This window comes from Salvelinus sp. IW2-2015, linkage group LG20, assembly GCF_002910315.2.
Source record: "Salvelinus sp. IW2-2015 linkage group LG20, ASM291031v2, whole genome shotgun sequence".
Lineage (NCBI taxonomy): Eukaryota > Metazoa > Chordata > Actinopteri > Salmoniformes > Salmonidae > Salvelinus > Salvelinus sp. IW2-2015.
This window is the reverse complement of record NC_036860.1, coordinates 64,789,865-64,816,861: the sequence shown is the minus strand read 5'-3', so window position 1 is coordinate 64,816,861 and position 26,997 is coordinate 64,789,865. Positions and strand designations below refer to the sequence as shown.

Below are 26,997 nucleotides of genomic sequence, written 5' to 3'. Positions count from 1 at the left end.
ATATTTTTTATTACATTTATTAATAAATGGCAGGTATCGACTGGTTTAGCAAAATAACTAAACGGCATTGTGTCAATTTACTTGTTTTCAGGAAGAACTGGTACCTCCCAGCCCCTGAAGTCTTTCCCAAGTCTCCCATCGAGTTTCAGGTTCTTTCTAAAGAACAGACAAAATGGGGCACAGTGAAGATCACATTTGAAGTCACAGGTGAGATTATATGAACATTGAACACATGGTATTTTTTAAATTGAACCTTTATTTAACTAGGCAAGTCGGTTAAGAACAAATTCTTATTTTACAACGACGACCCTTCATCCTCTACCACTACAGCGCCTTCAGAATGTATTCACACCCCTTGACTTCTTACACATTTTGTTGTTACAGCCTGAATTTAAAATAGATTAAATTGAGATCTTGTGTCACTGGCCCCCATAATGTCAAAGTGGAATTATGTTTTTCGAAATGTTTACTGAATTATTAAAAATTAAAAGCTKAAATGTATTCAACCCCTTTGTTATTGTAAGCCTAAATAAGCACAGGAGTAAAAAGGTGCTTAACAAGTCATATAATGAGTTSCATGGACTCACTCTGTGWGCAATAATAGTGTTTAACATGATTTTTAAATGACTACCCCATCTCTGTACCCCCACACATACAATTATCTGTAAAGTCCCTCAGTCGAGCAGTGTATTTCAACCACAAAGACCAGAGAGGTTTTCCAATGCCTRGCAAAGAAGGGCACCTATTGGTAGAGAGGTAATAKATGTAAAAAGCAGACAATGAATTCCCCTTTGAGCATGGTGAAGTTATTAATTACACTTTGGGTAGTGTATCAATACACCCAGTCATCCTTCTAACTCTGTTCCCGGAGACGAAGGAAACCGCTCAGGGTTTTCACCATGAGGCCAATGGTGACCTTAAAACAGAGTTTAATGGCTGTGATAGGAGAACTGAGAATGGATCAACAACATTATAGTTACTCCACAATACTAACCTAAATGACAGAGTGAAAAGAAGGAAGCCTGTACAGAATAAAAATATTCCAAAACATGCATCCTGTTTGCAACAAGGCACTAAAGTAATACTGCAAGAAATGTGGTAAAGCAATTAACTATTTGTCCTGAATACAAAGTGTTATGTTTGGGGCAAGTCCAATACAACACGTTGCTGAGTACCACTCTCCATATTTTCAAGTATAGTGGTGGCTGCATCATGTTATGGGTATGATTGTAATCGTTAAGTACTGGGGAGTTTTTTCAGGATTAAAAAAAAGTACTGAATGGAGCTAAGCACAGGCAAAATCCTAGAGGAAAACCTGGTTCAGTCTGCTTTCCACCAGACACTGAGATTTAATTCACCTTTTAGAAGGACAATAACCTAAAACACAAAGCCAAATCTAGACTTGAGTTGCTTACCAAGAAGACATTGYGTGGCCAAGTTACAGTTTTGACTTAAATCTGCGGTATGACCTGAAAATGATTGTCAAGCAATGATGAACAACCAATTTGACAGAGCCTGAAGAATTTTGAAAAGAATAATGGGCAAATGTTGCACAATCCAGGTGTGTAAAGCTCTTAGAGACTTACCCAGAAAGACTCAACTGTAATRGCTTCCAAAGGTGATTCTAACATGTATTGACTCAGGGGGTTGAGTACATATCTAATCAAGTTATGTTAGGATTTTAATATATATATGACAGAGCTTGAAGAATTTATATATATATATATATATATTTTTTACAAATGCTAGAATTGTTGTTTTTTCACTTTGACAGTGTTTTGAGTAGATCGTTGACAAAAAATTTCAATTAAAATAATTTTAGTCCCACTTTGTAACACAACAAAAGTCAAGGGGTGTGAATACTTTCTGAAGGCACTATAGGATCCATTACTCCAATCCTCTATCACTACCTGCTGTAGGATCCATTACTCCAATCCTCTATCACTACCTGCTTGTAGGATCCATTACTCCAATCCTCTATCACTACCTGCTGTAGGATCATTACTCCAATCCTCTATCACTACCTTGCTGTAGGATCCATTACTCCACATCCTCTATCACTACCTGCTGTAGGATCCATTACTCCAATCCTCTATCACTATCTGCTGTAGGATCCATTACTCCAATCCTCTATCACTACCTGCTGTAGGATCCATTACCCAATCCTCTATCACTACCTGCTGTAGGATCCATTACTCCAATTTCCTTCTATTTTTTACCTACCTGCTGTAGGATCCATTACTCCAATCCTCTATTACTACCTGCTGAGGATCCATTACTCCAATCCTCTATTACTAACCTGCTGTAGGATCCATTACTCCAATCCTCTATACTACCTGCTGTAGGATCCATACTCCAATCCTCTATCACTACCTTGCTGTAGGATCCATTACTCCAATCCTCTATCACTACCTGCTGTAGGATCCATTACTCCAATACTCTATCACTATCTGCTGTAGGATCCATTACTCCAATCCTCCTATCACTACCTGCTGTAGGATCCATTACTCCAATCCTCTATTCACTACCTGCTGTAGAATCCATACTCCATCCTCTATCACTACCTGCTGTAGGATCCATTACTCCAATCCTCTATCACTATTTGCTGTAGGATCCATTACTCCAATCCTCTATCACTACTGCTGTAGGATCCATTACTCCAATCCTCTATCACTACCTGCTGTAGGATCCATTACTCCAATCTCTATCACTACCTGCTGTAGGATCCATACTCCAATCCTTTTCTCTCTCCAAATGTTGTGTGAGAAAAGGCAGTGTTAGGAACCATAGTTTTGTGACATGCATTGTGTGTACTATGTACTGACTTGTGTTATGTCCTCCAGGTCCAGCCACATGTCCCTCTACCTGAGACCCACCAAGGGGCCTCTCTTCCAGCTGGTCTTGGGGACGTGTCCCCAGTACCACCTGGCTGGAGAGTACTATATTTCTACTCCCACGGCCTGGATGCCCCCGCCTGGAACTTCTGGTTCGAAATACAGGTACGAATATTAAGATTTAGGATTCCAAACATGACATCAGTTTTACCTGCTGGGTTAGCGCCTTAATTAACACATTCCTTTTTTCATTGCAACGCTTGATTTAAAGCACAGTGTACTTTCAAAGCTTCACAAGAATTTGTCCACATGAGCCTTTGGAGGAATGCTTGTCTTTGTGTACAGGTTACTAGGGTGTGCCGAGTACCGGACAAAACAAGTATCGTAATAGATATGGAGAATTTTCAGAATACGATTAGTATTTTTTTGTAATTATCCATGATTGAAAAAGTATTTTTCAGCTGCCAGAACACATCTCTCTTTGACTCAAACAGTGTGAAGCGCTGTGCACTCTGAACAACTATTGGCTAGTTATTTTGTCTGTTAAGAAACAGGCGGGGTATCGGTTGAACCTGTGCAACGATTGGATTAGATCAAGCCGCTCATCTCCCCAGTCACTTGTCTAGGGCACAAGTCTCCCTTTCTCCAAACATCGTGTATGAATCAGAATCCGAGTTATTCATTGTTGTTAAATCTAGTCGACTTTGCTGAGTCATTATGGTTGTTGTAGTCTGTCGACTTGCGTTGTTTAGTAGGACTACTTGGTCTGTAATGATTCCATTGCTTTACGACGTCTGTTATGTCGTGATCCAAGCCCACGCTTGCTGTTATTTCTTCTCACCCAGGCATGTTTCCCGAGCGACAGATCATTAGAAAATAAAATGACAAATGTAGATAGTTTATTTTGATTGATTGTACAAATGTTGTGGCATCATTTCCTAGAATTCTACACATATTGCCACGGGGCTGAGAGGAAATGTGCAGTTTAAAATCAAATTTCCTTCAATTTTACACATTTTGCCATGGTTTATGCTGTGTTCTTATGCTATCTGAGTGACTCAAACYTAACAAAATCAATAGGGGCTCCATAATCCGTCTGTATTCGATAGAATGTTGCTACCCCAAAATTACCTTTTTCAAACAACTTTCTTGTTGGCTGCTTGTTTTAGTCAAATACAAAACTCAGTTGAAGAAAAGTACATGTCTAAAGAGGACTTTTCAACATTGCCTGCTCCCGAGCTAATGATATTGTAAGGCAACCCTCATGCCCCATTTCATGACGGTGCTATCCACGTGTGTYCTAGCCTCTAGCTAGCTAGCCAAGACAAACAACACAAACAGATTGTACAGCTACAAGTAGTGCTTACCTGTGATGAAACGTTTTCCACACACATAGCTACGTGTACTTGGACACRGGGTCCCCACAATTCCCTGACTCTCCCACGCCGAATAGCCTGAAGACACAGGGCTCTTCCCACAGACTCTATTTCCCTATGTGGGAGCATTGCAAACTAGAGTTTTGACCTGGTTTGATGTACATTGTACAACACAGCAGTTTTTCCTGCATGGTTTTTGATTTCTGTATGATTTAAAAATCAACGAAGAAGTTGGCTCTTTTTCAGGGGAATCAATTGGGAATACTGATTGGTGGGCGTGGTCTAGGGGATCTTATGACTTGAATATCGACTGGGAGTATGCATGACATTTTTTATTTCAGATTCTCCCWGACTGTCTAGTTTTTATTTTGGTGGTTGTTAGTTCTCAAAGATGATCTTATTTAAAAAATATATTGGTCAATTATATTTTCTACATACTTTATATCTGGTTTTAGTCTTAAGTTTACACTGAAAATGTTTTACCATCCCGAAAATGATTTAGAAAAAAATTAAATAAAAAATTTGTTGGGAGTGGCGGCAACGATTTGTGAATATAGGAGAAACACTGTCCATATATGATTGTGTTTTAATATGTGTATATATATATATATTTCTCCTCTCCAGCCTCCCAGAGAAGAGGACCCATCAGGCCCAGAGGGAATGATCTCAGTAGCCATCTCATCTCATTACTTCTTTGGAGAGGACCAGAGGACTGTTCAGCTAGAGGACATGCTGCAGAGGTTCCCTAAATGGGCCTTCCCCTCTTCCTGGGTCTCCACCTATCACATGTACCGATACTGACACCTAGGCCTATCAGATGTAAACATACTGGGAGGCACCTACCACATTTACCCATATTTGAAATACTGGGCCCGTTGTTGGGCCTGCTTCCATACACAGGCCCATTCGAGAGACCCCACCATCACTGTGTCAATAGGTCAGTAGCTAACAGGAGGGACACTAAAGCCAAGCCAGAAGCGACATTATTTATAAACAGTAACAGTAGGACTAGGGCACGGTCCTTATAAACAGAAACACTAGGGCACAGTCAACCAGTGTTCAGTAGAGTTCCTTTATTGTGGGAATGAGGGTAAATAGGTAGTTTCTTTTTTTTTTTACACTCTTTCTTCTCGCTCTCTCTCTGACAAACTGTTTTGCATGCATGGCCTTGCATGTTCCACCTCCCTCCATCTCTGTCAACAAGCACGAGGTCTTCAGCGTCACTCACTATTTCAGTTAAAAGGTTAGTGTTGTTTCCTTACAAAATTAACCGTTTCATGTTTTTACATTTTAAATAAGAAACAAKAAAAAAACTAAGGAAGTCGAAATTCATGAAAACTTCAGTCGTTAAGATGTCAAGGCCAGTACAGTAGTCTGAAGGTGAACAGGATTTAATTGTTGCAGTAAAGTGGAAAGCCTTTTGTATGATTTACTTACGGTGAGCTCGCTAATGTGCAAGGATATTTTGACTTGTTTTAACGACTGATGTCAAAAATAGAAATGCAATTAACTCATCACTGAATTAATAAATAATTTAGCTGAGTGTTGCAAACGTATTTTCTGTCCATCAAGAAACACACTGATTTAGATAGTTTGATTATCTTCAACTCAGTCATAAACTAATGGTGCTTTTTACATTATTCTCAACTAKAGTGCTCTAACCTCTAAACAACTGCGGCGCTTTTTACAAAACATTTATTAATGCAACACATAGGGAYGCCATTCCACCAACTCATGTTGTCCTACTGGTGTCCCTCATCAATGGTACTTCCTGTTAACAGTTGAACAGTAAAATGGGGTTTAAATAAATCCTACTTCACATGGTGTGTTTTTGCCCATCATGTGCAAGGTGTATATCAATATTTTACAGTGGGATATTGTTTTATTATAAACTCAGATTATAATACTAGTGGCTGATGTCACAAAACAGACTGACAACACCCTTTCTGGTGTTCTAATAAGTATATTGCGATGGTTGAAGCCTGCGGTGAGAGTGGGTCAGACTGTTGCACATAGTGAATGAGAACGCAAAGCACTGAACTTGTATTTTATCAGTGGGGAACCCTCCTTTTCTACTCTCCATGTTTTCTGTCTTTCTAGTTTTGTTGCTATAGAACCAGGGTTGGGGGTCAATTTCAGAAAGTAAACCAAATTCAAAAAAAAATATTAATTTAAAGACATTGAAGATAATTGGAATTTCAGTATAGTTCCTGAATTGACCCCCAACCCGGTTTAGAACATCATGGTGTTTGACTGCAGGACAGCAGCTCCTGCTAACACTGAGGTAGCGCAGGGTCTGTGTTCATAAAGAGTCCGAATAAGAGTGCTGCTATAGGATCAGTTTAGCCTTTTAGGTCATAACAAATACAATTAWATGGATAGAGGGGGACCTGATCCTAGATCAGCACTCCTACTTTATGAATAAAGCCAAGCTGTTTTCTCTGTACRTGCATGGTAAAGTCTTACGTGAGCTGTCTTCATGGTAGGGCTGCACAATTAATAGYAGTCGCAATATTTTGAAACAGCACTCAAAACGGTTGTTACACACGGCTAATAGTTTACTGTCGTCTCTCCCACTCTCCTCTTGCAGCTGCTTTCCCCACCCCGTTACTCAAGCAGCACTATATTTTATTTGATTACAACAGTTCACCCAAGTGTTTATATCGCAATTCCGTTTTTTCCCCCATATTGTGCAGCCCTACTTCATGGTTCTCAGCAATGGCTCGATGTGTTACCTCTATGAAGTAGGTATCTGGGGTTTTGTGAAGACTGACCGGTACTTGATTTGATAAGGATTGTTACTAGTTAACTGGGGTGTTGATCTGGGCAGTCTCTTGGACTACACTGCTGTGGCTAGTAGCAGTTTGTGTTGAATAGTCGCCTTGTTTTGAATCCAGCGATGCGTCCTCTCTCTCTGAGCAGGTGAAAAGGATGGAACCAAGCTAATGTGCGTTCTAGGTTCTAGAATGCCACATGGTTGTAGGCTAGAGGGATCTGTTGGCGTCATGCTTCTTAAATATATAACGGGTTCTTGCCACATGCACTTACCTGTAAAACAATATGGTCTTAGCAGGATTGTACAGCAACATTTTGTAATGTGGGTTTAAAAAAACAATTTGTCATATCCATCGCTGTGGTGAAAAACACATCCCAGTATACTCTTAAATATGCAAGATGAACACAAAGTGATGTTTTCTTGAGTGGAAAAGAGAAGGAAACTAACGAGCACACGTCTAAAGACCTTTAGCTAGTGGCATCGTTTAGTGAGGTTGTCCATGCCTGAACTTGCACGCTATTGGCTGCTTTTGACTAGAGCCGTATAAAAGTAGTGCACTATACAGGGAATAGGGTGCCATTTTGGTCACCTTAATCAAAGAGGTATATCAACAGCTCAGACCTGATGGATGGAACAACAAAAAATATGCAGGTGTAATTTAAACGTTTAATAAAATTAATTAATTTCTATAATCAAGTCTGGTGGGTTCTGTAATTTAAGTAAAGAAATATCCCCTTAGGGCCTGATTCTGTAATTACACAACGATTGGTGACTAATGTTTAGGTTCACTACCCCAAACCTTCCCATTGAATTTAATTAATGACTCAAGCATACTGTACACTGCCTTCTTAAAAATAAGTTAAATGTTTTGTATGGATTGCTCATGCTCTGTTGAAATTGTAAAATGTGAAGTGATTTTTGGTTTATGGTAATGACATTTGTCAGTACCGTCACACTTTTCTTATGCAGTCATTTATCATAACATTTGATTTTACAAAAAAAAGTAATGCAGGGAATTAATCCGATCGCACGTTGTCYACAATGTTCACTCGTTCGTGGTGACCACATTCACGGTAAACGCTGTTGCTTCAATAATACATTTCCATTKAAATGGTGCATTGCTGCCAAAACGCGATCGGATTGAATCATGGCATAAATCCCCACTCAGTTCAAGCAAACTATAATAAACATTGTTCAAAGTAATTTGCGAAGGGTTACTTATCATATCCCATAAAACATTGTTACTGTAACGATGACATTTCCCGAGCGTTGTCCTTTGTAAATACCAATATTAAGGTGAAACATTTCATTGAAACCGTTRATGGGTCTCAAATTTCAATTTTGTAGAATGATTGTGAGAAAGGATCTTTTCTTTAATATGCCTGAATAAAGGAAACAGTACTTCAGTTGGAAAAATGGGAACTGAAATGCATCGTCGTTGGGACATGTTRGATGCAACTCACCTACAGTATCTATGCCTATTTTAACTGCAGTGTACTCTTGGGTCACTGAATAAAGTGCAGTTTTGTATAAGATGTTAATTATTTAAAAGCAATCATACTTTTGTAATTTTTTATTTTATTAATTTGTCAACTGGGAGGGTTACGCCTAACCTTTTAAAATCAGTAATGTAATCCCAGATGGGATTAACATGGTTGATTTGGGGAATTGTGATTACAAAAATAAACTTGAAATTAACACTTGTGTCCAGTGACTTACCACCATGTACAGCAATAAAGTGCTTAATACATGTTGCTTTTAGTTGTCGTATTTTTTTAAAATCAATGGTAATGCAGGAAATACAAATAAAATGGCCTTGGTTTTAAAATATAATTTATTGTTTATGTACAGGAAAAAATAGAAAACCAAAATGAGTAGAAAAGGCAAATTGTACAAGAAACAGTATCTATACTGACCCAGGGAATGTTACTGCGTCAGATATGCTATTCTTTACAATATGAAGGAAAACAAAGATGTCCTTCATACAGATTTTGTATGAAAAGAGTACCACTGTCATCATGTCTGACATTGTGCTTTTCCACAACAGCAGAGACAGACACACGAAACAATAGACTTCTAGTCCTCAGATGGAAACATGAAACGTGTATAATATCGATAAACTGTCTTAAGTACTAACTGAAAAATTTGTTTGAGCAGCAATGGTTCTTTCATCAGAGMGGTTCATTATACCTCTGCATATACAAGCACTCACGTCACGTTGACCCAAGGCCTCAGAACATGTCTTTGGTTAGCCAACAACCTTATTACGTTAGGTAAACTTCACAGCTGGGGCTTGTTGTGGGCTTGAGAGCAGATAGTAAGCTACTGCATATACTGTACTGGCAGCAGAGGACAGATGGTATAGAAGCACATCGATGCTGTGTAGTTAACTTGCGTCCCTGTTCTGTTTGTGCCGTCTTGCCAACTCCATAGCAAACATGACAATGACAGAAATGGAGTTGGTACAGTAAGACGGCACYAACCGGTCTGGGACTCAGGCTAGTGTACAGTCACGGCCAAAGAGGTTCGTAAAAACAAACGCTGCAGAACAATAGAATAAGAATACAGGCAAATACAAACTACAAGCAGTGAGCTGCAGCAAAATGTTTAAAAATACAAAACTACAAGCACAGTGAGCTGCAGCAAAATAATGTTTAAAGTACAAACGTTTTGGTTGGTATGAGCGACAGTAAAACATGTGGAGCTGAATGTAAATCTAAAGAGAAAAAAACAGCTGAAACAAAGCAACGTTTCAGAATTGCACAGTTTAACAGTGATGTACTGAACCTAGCTAATATAGAAGAAATACACACAGTAAAGAAAACTGCATTGTTCACAGAGCACTAACAATTGTCTGGAGAAACAGCTGATCTAGGACCAGTATTTCCATTTAGAGCTCAATGAATACATGGGGCCCTGTTCCTAGATCAGCGTTCCTACTCAGTTGCGTTGTGGATATGAGCCAGAGTTTTGCAGGCTGTTAAAGATGGCATCTGCAGTAGGGGGGAAACGGCGCCACTGGCCYCCCCACCACCGTTGTTGCTGCTGAACGTCGTGCAGCCTGGTGAAAAGGCAGAATATATTAAGCTCTTCTGTCGAGGCGTGCAATGATGTCAGAGGYGGAAAAGATAGTAACTGTTGTTGTAAAATCACAAATGGATGTGGCTGTTTCACCATTGATTCCCGTTTGAAGGTTGAGAGCTCTATGCTGGTCAGGTGGCGGGATATCGACCTGAGCGCTGGGCCTGAAAGCTCTATGCTGGTCAGGTGGCGGGATATTGACCTGGGCCTGAGAGCTCTATGCTGGTCAGGTGGCAGGATATTGACCTTGGCGCTGGGCCTGAGAGAGTTCTATGCTGGTCAGGTGGCAGGATATCGACCTTGGCGCTGGGCCTGAGAGCTCTATGTGGTCAGGTGGCAGGATATTGACCTTGGCGCTGGGCCTGAGAGAGCTTTATGCTGGTCAGGTGGCAGGATATCGACCTTGGCGCTGGCCTGAGAGAGCTCTATGCTGGTCAGGTGGCAGGATATCGACCTTGGCGCTGGCCTGAGAGCTCTATGCTGGTAGGTGGCGGATATGACCTTGGCGCTGGGCCTGAGAGAGTCTATGCTGGTCAGGTGGCAGGATATCGACCTGGCGCTGGCCTGAGAGCTCTATGCTGGTTAGGTGGCGGGATATCGACCTTGGCGCTGGGCCTGAGAGAGCTCTATGCTGGTCAGGTGGCAGGATATCGACCTGGGCGCTAGGCCTAAGAACGACTCAAATGACTACAGTACGAGTTGAGGCAAAAGCAAATAGTTCTTGTTTAGTTGCTTCGATATAGCCGAAATAAAACAATTTGAATGGATAATTAAGGCTAATATTTTCCCATTAGCAATAACACCACAACCAATAAATAATAATACTGACGATCATAAAAGATTAAGTACAGTATCCTCACATGGAATCAGTCTTTACCGTTCCACATCATGCACACAGGAGCTGCTTCTGAAAGCAGTGTCAGTGTTGGAGATGTTTTCAGTTTTACATGATTGAGATTTTGGTATGTTACTGCCATGTTACCACGGTGATAACAACCAAGCCCTTACAGACTTAAATTCTTATGGACACATTGTCAGAATACATTAAATAGTATAGGACCTATTCAACTCCACAGKCATTGCTAAGGAAACACCAAGATCACTGATAGGAGACAAACACAATCCTACCTTTAGAAAACGATACTGAAATGTGACATTGAATTAACGCCAAAGTGTGGATCAGTTGATGTCTTATCTATTTAAAAAGGGGGCAAATAAAAATGATCTCTGGCATGACATAATATGCCATCAATACAAAGTGAATTATGAATATAGTTTGTCTCAGTTTGGATCCTCCAGCATGACGGAAGCCAACAACAGTAATGCTTTAATTCTAGAGCCAATCCTAAAGCATGTGTGTAAAGACGCAGGTCAGGATCGCCATAATAATTTGGTTTGTCCTCAGAGAACGTTAGATTCTCCCTTCAGGAGTCAGTCATGGTTTGCTTGAGGCCTGGTCAGGCCRTCGTCAACAACATTCACCTCCAATCCAGGTCATCACACACGTCTTCTCTCTCGACCAACAGAATTCTCACACTAGTCTTTAATATCTTAGTGAGGGGACTGACATCGTCTCATGAAGTAATGTGGTAGAATAATATCACATTATTGACCAAGGCATCTTTAAATCCACGGTACAGTAGGAGGTATACAATATAACACCCACACACACTTCAGTGCATCTCATAAAATGTTCAGCACACATAGTTGATTCCTTGCAAAAAGTTATATCTGAACTCCTTCACAACAAAGTACAATAGACCGTTGTACAAACTGTGACAAAAATATACAGTTAGTTATAGGTGGAACTTTCTGTAATGTGGAATGAGCCAATTAAGGTTAATATGTGACAGGTCTAACAGACAATAACCCGGATGCTTTTTGCCCAGCACGTTATCACGGCGATCTGACATTTTTATCTAGACACTATAGCCCAGACGAGCACAATCCAGACAGCATTTCTCTGATCTGAAAAGCATATTTTGGTAAAATACTAACTTGCAACACAAACTGCCTGCTTTAATCCCAGAATAAAGCCTGACAAGCCCAAACTCAGTCTGGTAAACTCTGGTCTGTGAGCAAATTTCTTTAAAAAACATTTTTTTACACAGAGCAAAATAAATAGATGGTTAGAAGCACGTCATCTGTCATATCTATATTTTAGGCAAGATTATTTTTTGTTTTGTTATGAATCGGCTGTGTCCTGACTAACGATGTCTGCAATGACTCAAGTCCATAATCAATTGGACAATACTGACACACTTAAAACACAAGAGCTCACTCACTGACTGACCCTGCTCCAGCACTGGGATGGACGAGTATCCAGACTGGAGAGAAGTCGAGAATGTCCACTTGCGTTTGAGGCTTCCAAATGTTACACACCCAGTGTAGTAATACACACAATACCATGACACACACAGTCTCACACACAATGGAAAATATCAGAGTCCTCATCAGTCAACAAACTGGTTCCAGACACACAGAGTTTAGTCTGAGACTTCCAGTGTCTCTCTTCTTCATCCTGTCACACCCGCCCAGCAAGGTCAGAGGTCAGAAAAGGGCTGTATTCATCAGGGCTTACCGTAGCAAAAAAGTTTAAGTCAATATAGTCAGTCCCTCCCTGTTTCAGTCCATTTTCTTCCGTTTGGTGCCTAATGAACATGACTCAGGTCAGGACTGGGCATGTCAGGACAGAGTGCAGTCGTACACCCCCTCGTCCACTGCCTGTTCCTCCTGCTCCTCTGGAACTCCGCCGTCCTCTGTCCCTAACCCCCCAGGGGGCTCCAAAGGAAGGGCCAGACCCAGGAGAGCAGGCCCCCTACTGTCTTCCGCACTGGGGCCTCCGGGCTGGGGCTCAGCCAGCTTCGAGTTGGAAGCCCCTGGCAGGAAGGCTTCAGGCTGGATCTGCTCTACAGAAGTCTCTATGAGCTTCTGTAGCTGGGGCCGGATCATGTTCAGGAAGGGCTTATAGCCCAGGCTACAGGGAGAGGAGAGAAGGGGGAGTCAGTATCAAGCTCACAACATTCACTGTGCCTTTGCTARAGCTGCTATAGAATATGTAACATCCTTTACCCCACAGTTCCACTAGTGGTCTGGATGAATACAAAATCAGCTTTAATAATGCAGATATATTGTGGCTTCCATCAATGTAATTGTCTGCATTATTTCCAATCCCCCATATATATATTTTTTGTAAACATATACACTACCGTTCAAAAAMTTGGGGTCACTTAGAAATGTTTTTGTTAGAAAAGCAKATTTTTTGTCCATTAAAATAACATCAAATTGATCAGAAATACAGTGTAGACATTGTTAATGTTGTAAATGACTATTGTAGCTGGAAACTGCTGATTTTGATGGAATATCTACATAGGCGTCCAGAGGCCCATTATCAGCAACCATCACTCCTGTGTTCCAATGGCACGTTGTGTTAGCTAATCCAAGTTMATCATTTTAAAAGGCTAATTGATCAATAGAAAACCCTTTTGCAATTATGACATTTGGGCCTCTGTACGCGACAGACAGTCAGACCGAGCGAGCGAGCAACAGACAGACCGACCGAGCGAGCGACAGAGAGCGACAAATACAAACAGAGACACTGACCAGTCTGTGGAGGCCCATGCGTCGACCCCTAGCAGGCCGGAGRGGACACTCTGGACTGTCTCAGGAGGAACCTCGGGGCTGTCCAGGAAGTTGACCACCTGCTTGATGACTGCGGCCTCTCTCAGGATCAGACCAATCACAACACACCACTCCAGACAGCCAGCCTCCATGAACACATGCAGGAGGTACCTGAGGACAGAGAGAGATAAGCTATAAAAGGCATGATCCATAAGGGACTTCCCAGACACAGAGGAATTTTAGCCCAACACTAAGAAGCATATGGTCAATGGAGATTCTCCATTTAGTTCATCTGAGTCCAGGGAAACATACCTAAGGATACACAAGCTAAGGCTGACAAATCACACAAGATATACACAAACCTACATATGGAACCAACACACAGACACAAACAAATAGGTCACCGCAGCCATACGTCTAGCTGGGCTGGGTTGGGAAGTGGGGTGGAGGAGTATTAGTAGCACCTAATAGCAGTAGTAGAAAAAAGTACTCGATTGTCATACTTGAGTAAAAGTAAAGATACCTTTCATAGAAAAATGACTCAAGTACAAATCACCCAGTAAAATACTGCTTGAGGAGAAGTCTAAAAGTATTTAGTTTTAAATGTAAGTATCAAAAGTAATTGATAAAATATATTTAAGTATCAAAAGTTTTAAAAAATTWAATCATTTCAAATTCCTTAAATTAAGCAAACCAGATGGCACCATTTTTTWAAACAAATATTATTTACWGATAGCCAGGGGCACATGTCAACACTCAGACATAATTTACAAACGAAGCATTTGTGTTTAGTAAGTCCACCAGATTCAGAGGCAGTAGGGATGACCAGMGATGTTCTCTTGATAAGTGTGTGAATTTGATCATTCAAAATGTAATGGGTAGTTTTGGGTGTCAGGGAAAATATATGGAGTAAAAAAGTACATCATTGTCTTTAGGAATGTAGTCAAYTTAAAATGTAAATATTAAAGTACAGGTTCTATTTGCATAAAAAAATCTTAAGTACATTTTCCCCTCATATTTTCCCTTAAAATGTCCTTAACTTTAAAATAAGTTGCACAAAACATTTTAGAGCAAACATTCCCCCCCTAAATGTAAGTGAAAAAATCAGGTGCCCCTGAGTTCCCTTAATGCTTCATCAGTTATGAGAGGTATCCCTTTCATTAGTATGATAAGGATCCCCTTTTCATTCAGTATGGATAGAGATCACCTTTCATTCAGTATGGATATATTGTATCCCCTTTCATTCATATGGATAGAGTATCCCTTTCATTCAGTCATTGGAATAGAGGTATCACCTTTCATTCCCATGGAAGAGTCCCCTTTCATCAGTTGGATAAGTATCCCCTTTCATTCAGTATGGATAGAGGTATCACCTTTCCCTTTCATTCAGTATGGATAGAGTATCCCTTTCCTTCATTCAGTATGGATAGAGGTATCCCCTTCCTTCATTCAGTATGATAGAGTATACCCTTTCATTCAGTAATGGATAGAGGATCCCCTTTCATTCAGTATGATAAGATCGTATCACCTTCTATCAGTATAGTGGATATATCCCCTTTCATTCAGTATGGATAGAGGTACCCCTTCTCTTCATATGGATAGAGTATCCCTTTCATCAGTATGGATAGAGGTATCACCCTTTCCCTTTCATTCAGTATGGATAGGCTATCCCCTTTCCCTTTCATTCAGTATGATAGAGGTATCCCCTCTTCCTTTCTTCAGTATGGATAAGGTATCCCTTTCACCTTCATCTTATGGATAGATATCCCCTTTCATCAGTCATGATTAAGTACCCCTTTATTCAGTATGGATAGAGTATCCCCTTTCATTCAGTATGGATGAGAGTATCCCCTTTCATTCAGTATGGATAGAGTATCACCTTCATCTTGTAGAGTATCCCTTTCATTCAGTATGGATAGAGGTATCACCCTTTCAGGCAGCTATGATAGAGTATCACCCTTTTCCCTTTCATTCCAGTATGGATGAGGTATCCCCTTTCCCCTTTCATTCAGTATGGATAGAGGTATACCCTTCCCTTTTTCAGTATGGATAAGGTATCCCCTTTCCCTTCATTCAGTATGGTAGAGGTATCCCCTTTCATTCAGTATGGATAGAGGTTATCCCTTCATTCAGTATGGATAAGTCCCCTTTCATTCGATGATAGAGGTATCACCTTCCCTTTCATTCAGTATGGATAGAGTATCTTTCCCTTTCATTCAGTATGGATAGAGGTATCTCCCTTTCCCTTTCATTCAGTATGGATAGAGGTATCCCTTTCCCTTTCATTCAGTATGGATAGAGGTATCCCCTTTCATTCATATGGATAGAGAGACCCTTTCCCTTTCATTCAGTATGATAGAGGTATCCCCTTTCCCTTTTCATCAGTATGATAGAGTATCCCTTTCCCTTTCTCTTCAGTATGATAGAAGTATCCCTTTCCCTTTCATTCAGTATGGATAGAGGTATTCACCCTTTCCCTTTCATTCAGTATGGATAGAGGTATCCCCTTCTCCCTTTCATCAGTATGGATAGAGGTATCCCCTTTCCCTTCATCTCAGTATGGATAGAGGTACCCCTTTCCCTTTCATTCAGTATGGATAGAGGTATCCCCTTTCTTCAGTATGATAGAGATCCCCTTCCCTTTCATTCAGTATGATAGAGGTATTCCCCTTCCCTTTCATTCATATGGATAGAGTGATCACCTTTCATTCAGTATGGATAGAGTGATCCCCTTCCCTTTCATTCAGTATGGAGAGTAATCGGTATCCCATTCATCAGTATGGATAAGGTATCCCCTTTCATTCAGTATGGATAGAGTATCCCCCCTTTCATCAGTTATGGATAGAGGTATCCCTTTCCCTTTCATTCAGTTGGATAGAGTATCCCCTTTCCCTTCATTCAGTATGGATAGAGGTATCACCCTTTCATTCAGTATGGAAGAGTATCCCCCATCAAGGATAATTTCCCCTTCATTCAGTATGGATTAGAGGTATTCCCATCCCTTTCATTCAGTATGGATAGACGCTATCACTTTCATTCAGTATGGATAGAGGTATCCCCTTTCCCTTTCATTCAGTATGGATAGGAGGTATTCCCTTTCATCACAGTATGGATAGAGTATCCCCTTTTCATTCAGTATGATAGAGGTATCCCCTTTCCCTTTCATCAGTATATGGATAGAGGTTATCCCCTTTCCCTTTCATTCAGTGTGGATAGATTGCCCCTTTCCCTTTCATTCCGTATGGATAGAGGTATCCCTTCCCTTTCATTCCAGTGTGGCATAGAGGTATTCCCCTTTCCATTCCAGTATGGATAGAGTATCCCTTTCATTCCAGTTGGATAGAGTTATCCCCTTTCCCTATTCATTAGGATAAGGTATCCCCTTCTCAGATTTAAGGTATCCCCTTTTCATTCAGTATGGATAGAGGTATCCCCTTTCTTTCCAGTATGGATAAGGTACTCCCCTTTCATATCAGTATGATATTCAATATTAAATAATATTTGTGGAGGTGAATGTTGCTTTCCTCTGTCCTGGTTTCAAAGGGGAAACATCCACCAGCTAGCTACGTAGCTAATGGAAGGTGCACAATCCATGGCTACAAAGCTACTGTAGCTAGTTGGCTAGCTAGCTAGCTACTCTGTCAGTTAGCTGGATGTGCTAGAAAGTAATAGAAACAAGTTGAGAAAACTAAAAGGTGTTTTATCTCCTGATTCAAATTGTTTCTACTGTCTTGAATGTAGAAGTTCTATTATGTGATCTCCCAGAATAAAGACTCTCTCTTTGATAAGAGATGTTCATGTCAGTGAAACAGGTTGTCTCCGTGGTAACTTGAGACTCTTTCTGCAGTACATGCCTTCAAGCTACCATAAAAGTCATGAATTATTCCTTCAGGTAAACCCACTCTGTCGCTCTGATTGGGCTGTCAAATAGAAGTAGAAATCCTGTCTATGAGTGGGAGGACAGGCTTACCGTAGCTGGACCTGGGACTTGTGTGGTCCCTTGTTAGCCAGCTCCATGGAGATGTGTTCCAGCTCAGAGTGGGTCAGACTGAGAGTAGAGAAGTTCTCATCCACCATGGTCCAGTCTCCATCCACCATGCTGCTGGTCTCCGTCAGGTCTGTGGCAGAGCCGATACTGCACTCCTCCGCTAGGGAGAGAAAGATGGAGGGAGAATGAGGAAGGGAGGTAGTTGATGAGGAAGGGTAGAAAGCGAGAGAGATATTAACAACCCATTTTAAAACACTCCACAACACCGTTCAAATTGACACGAACGCAGAACGCCAAATTCATGAGAAATTGAATGGATTAGAAAAAGCTATAAAAAGGACAATCAAAATCCACTGGATTCCCCAATTACTGACCAGGAGCTGTATAAGAAACTTCAGGCCCTCAAATGTAAAAAAGCATGCGGACRTGATGGCATCCTAAATGAGATGCTCAAACTCACTAGTGTAACATTTACATTGGCTGTATTTAAACTGTTTAATTTGATCTTGAGTGTAGGTTATTTCCCTGYCATCTGGAATAACAACCCCAATCTTTAAGAACAGAGACAACAATTACAGAGGCATTTGTGTGAACAGTAACCTGGGGAAGGTTTTCTGTAGTATTATAAATGTAAGAGTTCTAAACTTCCTTAATAAGCACAATGTRTTGAGTAAAAGKCAAATTGGATTTATACCAACACATTGCACAACCGATCATATTTACACCCTACACACCCTGATAGATAAACATGTCCACCAAAATAATACCAAAATATACACTTGCTTTATCGACTTCCAAAAAGCATTGGATTCTATTTGGTATACAGGACTGTTCTACAAAGTTATTGAACGTGTTGTAGGGGGTAAAACATGACATAATTAAATCAATGTATACTGGCAATAGGTGCAGCATTAAAATTGGCAAGAAAATAACAGAATTCTTAAACCAGGGGCGGGGCCTTCAGAGGCAGGGCCTTCGCCAGGGTTGCAATCTGAGCCCTGCACTCTTCAATATTTACATCAACGAATTGGCCACTATTCTAGAAAAATCCTCAGCCCCTGGTGTTAGTCTCCACAATTTAGAGGTTAAATGCCTGCTCTTCGCAGATGACCTATGCCTGCTGTCACCCACAGCACATGGCCTACAGCAGAGCCTGGACCTGCTGGAGCAGTACTGCCAGACCTGGGCCCTGGTAGTTTTCCAGAGAAGATCCAGATCTCAGGGAATTAGACCAAAGTTGTCAATTGGTACAAAATATAGAGTACTGCACACACTACAATTACATAGGTTTAAAAATAAGCTCAACTGGACACCTTAATGAGGCAGTGATATGAACTGAGAGAGAAAGCACGCAGGGCATTCTACGCCATTACACACATTCAAATTGAAATACTTATTAAAATCTGGCTAAAAACTAATTGAATGAGTCATTGAACCAATTGCAGCTTCATGGCAGCGAGGTGTGGGGTCCACTTGCAAAACAAGATTTCACCAAATGGGACAAACACCCCATTGAAACCCTGCATGCAGACTTCTGTAAGATTCTCCTACATGTCCAGAGGAAAACTACAAACAATGCATGCAGGGCAAAATTAGGCCAATATCCACTAATAATAACTCAAAAAAGAGCAATTAAGTTTTGGAAACATCTAAAGTATCATATCACTACCAAGCTCTGCAATGCCAAGAGCTGAGCAAAGAAAAGAGTCCCCTCATCCAGCTGGTCCTGGGGCTGAGTTCACAAACCTGTTCTACTAACACACTGAAGCCTCAGGACCAGAACATCCAATCAATCAGAATATAACAAATTACAACACAGTCAAAACAAAACTACATTACTTATTGGGAAACATAAGCACAAAGCAAAATGCAGTGCTATCTGGCCCTAAATCGACAGTATACCGTGGCTAACTATTTCACCATGGTTACTGATTAAAACCTTGATAAAGTACAGGCTCAGTGAGCACAGCCTTGCCATTGAGAAGGGTAGACACAGGAAAACCTGGCTCCCTGTAGAGGAAAGGCTGTGCAACCACTGCACAACAGCAGAACCTGAGACYGAGCTYCATTTCCTGACAAAATGTKAAAAACATAAAACAATTAGAGTAATTTCCCCAAATTTGAAACCCTTATTCAAGGTTCCAGAGCCCTCTCTGATGAGAGTAGGCTACCCGTCCTGTTGGGGGAGGACGCAGACAGCTGTGYGTTGGCAGAGCACTASATTGCTGCCTGCCATAAGATGAGGGACAGTGTCTGACAGACCAATCAACCTGCACATGTCCTCTACTGTATGCTTATTGTTCAATGTATGGTTATGTTGACCCTTGGCTATTGTTGTCCCGTTGACAATTTTGATTCTTATTATAAATATCCAAAGTAAGCTTTGGCAATACGTACATTGTTATGTCATGCCAATAAAGCAAATTGAATTGAGAGGCACAGCGAGAGCGAGAGCCAGAGCCAGAGAGAGAGAGATTATTATTATTGTTATATATAATTTTGACCCTTGGTTATTGTTGTCACTGTTGTCCTGTTGACAATTTTGATTCTCATTTTTATTCATTTTATATTGTAAATATCCAAAATAAGCTTTGGCAATATGTACATTGTTACGTCATGCCAATAAAGCAAATTGAATTGAGAGAAGCGAGAGAGAGAGAGACACCACACAGATAGTAACAGGTCATGATCATATGAGCTCCTGCATTTTTCAGCATGTTCTTAAAAAAAGAGTAGATTAGAGTTAGATACACTTGGATTGTTTTGTCAGGAACAATATACAGGATGCTACCCTCTACAACATAACCTTCACTATGTCACCAGGACATATACAGGATGCTACCCTCTCAACATAACCTTCACTATGTCACCAGGACATATACAGGATGCTACCTCTACAACATAACCTTCACTATGTCACCAGGACATATACAGGATGCTACCCTCTACAAACATAACCTTCACTATGTCACCAGGACATATACAGGATGCTACCCTCTACAACATAACCTTCACTATGTCACCAGGACATATACAGGATGCTACCCTCTACAACATAACCTTCACTATGTCACCAGGACATATACAGGATGCTACCCTCTACAACATAACCTCACTATGTCACCAGGACATATACAGGATGCTACCCTCTACAACATAACCTTCACTATGTCACCAGGACATATACAGGATGCTACCCTCTACAACATAACCTTCACTATTGTCACCAGGACAATACAGGATGCTACCCTCTACAACATAACCTTCACTATGTCACCAGGACATATACAGGATGCTACCCTCTACAACATAACCTTCACTATGTCACCAGGACATATACAGGATGCTACCCTCTACAACATAACCTTCACAATGTCACCAGAGACATATACAGGCTGCTACCCTCTACAACATAACCTTCACTCCAAATTCAAAAACTCAAAACCTACAACCTGATTTTGGACGGAATTACGGAATCACCTGGAAGGCTTACAACTACCAAGGATTATTATTCCAAACTACACAGCAAATGCTCTAGAAAAACAGAAACCTGAAAACACCATCCAACCTGGAACTGAGTGAGTAATGTTTAGTCTGAAGCTATATTTCTTTCCAAAAGCCAAGAAAAATACATACATTACTTTATAAGGACTGAATGCTAAATGAAGGCTGCCAAGCTTGATACAGCTTCAATTAGCACTGACGTGTCAAGTGAGAGGTGTCAAAGCCCTTTAGCCCAACAATGGCAGGAGAGTCACACAGTCTACTCCAACCAGATGGAGAGGCCTTAGAAGCTGCCTCCGCTGTTCAGAAGCTGCCTCCCGCTGTTCAGAGGTAATTAAAATACAGTACCCTGTGTATGTAAAGAATGATAAGAACACGAAAAGACCACAAAATAAGCTCCTTATGGAAAATCAAGAGACACTTTTTGCTGACTATTATAAAAATGGGAACATCAGCAACCTTATCTTCCACACAGACCATCCCCTGGCATGGCACAGTGCTATATTAACACACTACCCCTCTGTTAAGAAGGGGGGTGTTAATGAGGTGGAAACTCAGGATACAAGACAACGAGGACTTTAGTCAGCTAATATAATCTCTATAAGTCTGGAACAGTATTGGTACAGGGCAAACCCAAACAGTTTCAGCTGGACTTTCACCAAATCAAAGAATTAGCCAGCAGGAGGAAGCTCTCCTTGAGAAAGATACCCCACCTTTAGCTGGTCAGACCGACCTCTTCATTATAAACCCCACAAGACGAGCCACCCCCGAGCTGGTCAGACCAAACCTCTTCATTATATAACTCCACAGACGAGCGACCCCCGAGCTGGTCGAGACCAGACCTCTCATTATATTAACCCACAGACAAGCCACCCCCGAGCGGGTCAGACCAGACCTCTTCATTATATAACCCCACAGATGAGCAACCCCAGTGGAAAGTCAACCTCCAGCACAGAGTACTACTCCCTCATTGAAACGAAGGATACATGTACCCAGCTGAGTAAGGAAAGTGGAGGGAACAGCAGGTGATTACACTTCAGTCAGCACAGACCCAGACAAAAGTCCAGCACAACCAACTTAACCAAACCCGGAGGGCTGAAGAAGAGATATCTGCAGTCTGGACGTGGTGAGACAATTTCAACAGGAAAAAAGCATGAGCAGGAGAAGAAAAGAGCACTAGAGGAGAGGACCAGACTGCTGGAGGAGAGGGTGAGGGGGATGGAGGAAGGATCAGGACTGCTGGAGGAGAGGTTGAGAGGGATGGCGTGTGACAGAGAACACCCACTAGGGAGGTGGCCATCCCACAGAGTATAGCCAGCAGAAACAGCCCACCTCAGCTCTCCGACAAAAGTCTCGACACCACAGCAGAACAGTCCACACCAGACCCTGACATAGCCTCGACATCACAGCAGGACAGACAAATGAAGAAACCCCAAGCCTAGGGGATTTCACCCCCTCTGACCCCCCCACTCCTGTCAGCCACCCTGATAGCACCTCCTGACAACCCCCCCCCACACCCACTGAGGACATACACAAGACACAGATTGTTCTCCTTATGGACTCAAAATGGGAAATATATACAAGAAAAAAACTTTTTCCCAAAACAAGTGTGTCTAAACCTGGTGCCAAACACCCAGCGCCCCTAGACCTTCTGTCTGAGGACCAACTAGGTTCACCTAGCCACATAATAATACACCCAGCGCCCCCTAGACCTTCTGTCTGACGACCAACTAGGTTCACCCAGCCACATAATAATACACCCAGCGCCCCTAGACCTTCTGTCTGAGGACCAACTAGGTTCACCCAGCCACATAATAATACACCCAGCGCCCCTAGACCTTCTGTCTGAGGACCAACTAGGTTCACCCAGCCACATAATAATACACCCAGCGCCCCCTAGACCTTCTGTCTGAGGACCAACTAGAACAACCCAGCCAACATAATAATACACCCAGCGCCCCCTAGACCTTCTGTCTGAGGACCAACTAGGTTCACCCAGCCACATAATAATACACCACAGCGCACCCTAGACCTTCTGTCTGAGGACCAACTAGGTTCACCCAGCCACATAATAATACACCCAGCGCCCCCTAGACCTTCTGTCTGAGGACCAACTAGGTTCACCCAGCCACATTAATAATACACCCAGGCCCCCTAGACCTTCTGTCTGAGGACCAACTAGGTTCACCAGCCACATAATAATACACCAGCGCCCCTAGACTTCTGTCTGAGGACCAACTAGGTTCACCAGCCACATAAAAACACCAGCGCCCCCTAGACCTTCTGTCTGAGACAACTAGGTTCACCCAGCCACATAATAATACACCCAGCGCCCCCTAGACCTTCTGTCTGAGGACCAACTAGGTTCACCCAGCCACATAATAATACACACCAGCGCCCCCTAGACCTTCTGTCTGAGACCAACTAGGTTCACCCAGCCACATAAAATACACCCAGCGCGCCCCTAGACCTTCTGTCTGAGGCCAACTAGTTCACCTAGCCACATAATAATTACACCCAGCGCCCCCTAGACCTTCTGTCTGAGGACCAACTAGGTTCACCCAGCCACATAATAATACACCCAGCGCCCCCTAGACCTTCTGTCTGAGGACCAACTAGGTTCACCTAGCCACAATAATAATACAACCCAGCGCCCCTAGACCTTCTGTCTGAGGACCAACTAGGCTCACCCAGCCACATAATAATACACCCAGCGCCCCCTAGACCTTCTGTCTGAGGACCAACTAGTTCACCCAGCCACATAATAATACACCCAGCGCCCCCTAGACCTTCTGTCTGAGGACCAACTAGGTATCCACCACCACTAATAATTACACCCAGCGCCCCCTAGACCTTCTGTCTGAGGACCAACTAGGTTCACCAGCCACATAAAATACACCCAGCGCCCCTAGACCTTCTGTCTGAGGACCAACTAGTTCACCCAGCCACATAATAATACACCCAGCGCCCCCTAGACCTTCTGTCTGAGGACCAACTAGGTTCACCCAGCCTACATAATAATACACCCCGCGCCCCTAGACCTTCTGTCTGAGGACCAACTAGGTTCACCCAGCCACATAATAATACCACCCAGCGCCCCCTAGACCTCTTTCTGAGGACCAACTAGGTTCACCCAGCCACCATAATAATAGACCCAGCGCCCCCTAGACCTTCTGTCTGAGACCAACTAGGTTCACCCAGCCACCATAATAATACACTACAGCGCCCCTAGACCTTCGTGCTGCAGGACCAACTAGGTTCACCCAGCCACTAATAATACACACACGCCCCCAGACCTTCTGTTGAGACCAACTAGGTTCACCCAGCGCCCCTAGACCTTCTGTCTGAGGACCAACTAGGTTCACCCAGCCACATAATAATACACCCAGCGCCCTAGACCTTCTGTCTGAGAGACCAACTAGGTATTCACCCAGCCACATAATAATACACCCAGACCACGATAAATAATACACACCAGCGCACCTAGACCTTCTGTCTGAGGAACCAACTAGAATCACCCACCACATAGATAATAGCAACCCAGCGCCCCCTAGACCTTCTGTCTGAGGACCAAACTAGGTTTCACCCAGCCACATAATAATACACCCAGCGCCCCTAGACCTTCTGTCTGAGGACCAACTAGGATCACCCAGCCACATAATAATACACCCAGCGCCCCCTAGACCTTCTGTCTGAGGACCAACTAGGTTCACCCAGCCACATAATAATACACAGGCACAAACGACCTGAGAGCCCAGCAGGAGAGGGTGGCCACAGCACTCAAGGGAGTGATTGAAAAAGCTTCTTCTAACACACAAGTGGTTATCTCCACCCTGCTARCATACAGCAGGTAAYCACAAGTATTTCCTGTGACTGTGCCTCAAAACCAAATGTTTACCTGGCCCACTACTCTACCCTGGACTTGAACAMCCTTTATGACCAGGTCCACCTCTACAAGGCACCAGTGCCCACCTTCGCACGGACCCTAAAGGACATTGCTCTCAAACGCAGCTCCAACACTTCACACAGGAGCAACAGATCAATAGACACCCCGCCCAGACCAGATAGACACTCTCCCAAACCTGCGGGACCCACTGGTTGCCCTCTAGGTTAAAGAGAGCTGGTAGTCCCATCCACCAAACTACCAYGTGTGAAACAGGGAAGGGACGGGGGTATGCTAATTTGGTATAGATCAGACCTAACTCACTCCATTCAAATAATCAAAACAYGAACKTTTTACGTTTGGCTAGAAATTCAAAAGGAAATGGTCTTAACAAAGAAAAATYTCKTRCTGTGTGCTACCTATATCCCCCCACTAGAATCCCCATACTTTAATGAAYACAGCTTCTCCATTCTGGAGGAGGAAATCAATTACCAGTCCCAGGGACATGTACTAGTCTGTGGCGACCTAAATGCCAGCACTGGACAAGAACCTGACACCCTCAGCACACAGGGGGACAAACACCTTCCTGGAGGTAACAGCATTCCCTCCCCCATATGCCCCCTAGGCCCTAACTATGAAAACATAACCAACAAAAACGGGTCACAACTCCTGCAGCTGTRGCACGCTGGGTATGTACAGTTGAAGTCGGAAGTTTACATACACCTTAGCCCAATACATTTAAACTCAGTTCTTTACAATTCCTGACATRTAATCCCAGTAAATATTCCCCGTTTTAGGTCAGTTAAGATCACCACTTTATTTTAAGAATGTAAAATGTCAGAGTAATAGTAGAGAGAATTATTTATTTCAGATTTTATTTCTTTCATCACATTCCCAGTGGGTCAGAAGTTTACATACACTCAATTTGTATTCAGTAGCATTGCCTTTAAATTGTTTAACTTGGGTCAAACATTTCGGGTAGCCTTCCACAAGCTTCCCACAATAAGTTGGGTGAATTTTGGCCCATTCCTCCAGACAGAGCTGGTGTAGAGAGTAGGGAATGACAACAGGTGGAAAGGGTAAATCGGCTTTTTTTGGTCCTCAATCGATATCGGCGGTGAAAAATCATAATCGGTCGACCTCTGTAACAGACTCAGTGAGCATAGCCCTTGCTATTGAGAAGGCCACCGTAGGCAGACCTGGCTCTCAAGAGAAGACAAATGAGGTGGAAACTGAGCTGCACTCCCTAACCTCCTGCCAAATGTATGACCATATTAGACACATATCTTCCCTCATATTACACAGATCCACAAATAATTTGAAAACAAACCCGATTTTGATAAATGCCCATATCTACTGGTGAAATAGACAGTGTGCAATCACAGCGAGCAATATGTGTGACCTGTTGCCACAAGAAAGGTCAACAGTGAAGAACAACCACCATTGTAAATATAACTATTTTTGTTTATTTTATTTTCCCTTTTGTACTTTAAACCATTTTGCACATCGTACAACGCAGTATATATACATATACCACATTTGTAATGTCTTTTTCTTTTGGACTTGTTTATTTAACTTTTGTATATTATCTACTTCACTTGCTTTGGCAATGTTACATATGTTTCCCATGCCAATAAAGCCCTTGAATTGAGAGAGCGAGCGAGGACGAGAGAGAGGTAGAGCGTGAGCAAGAGAGAGGTAGAGAAGCGAGAGGTAGGTAGCTCGCGCTCTACCTAGCGAGAGAGAGAGAGGTAGAGAGAGATAGAGGTAGGTAAGAGAGAGAGGTAGGTAGGTAGAGAGCGCGAGAGGTAGGGTAGAGATCGAGAGGTAGGTAGCTTGCGCTCTACCTAGCGAGCGAGAGAGGTAGAGAGAGATAGAGGTAGGTAGAGAGAGAGTGGTAGGTAGGTAGAGAGCGCGAGAGAGAGGTAGGTAGG

At 42.3% G+C, this 26,997-nt stretch overlaps 2 pseudogenes; one reads left to right on the top strand and one right to left on the bottom strand.

Annotated features, from left to right (window-relative positions):
- Positions 1–8,740, top strand: part of LOC111980062 (endoplasmic reticulum metallopeptidase 1-like) — a 72,465-nt pseudogene extending 63,725 nt beyond the window's left edge.
- A 62-nt stretch (positions 8,741–8,802) lies between these two features.
- The window catches only part of LOC111980061 (guanine nucleotide exchange factor subunit RIC1-like), a 116,913-nt pseudogene continuing 98,718 nt past the window's right edge, over positions 8,803–26,997 (bottom strand).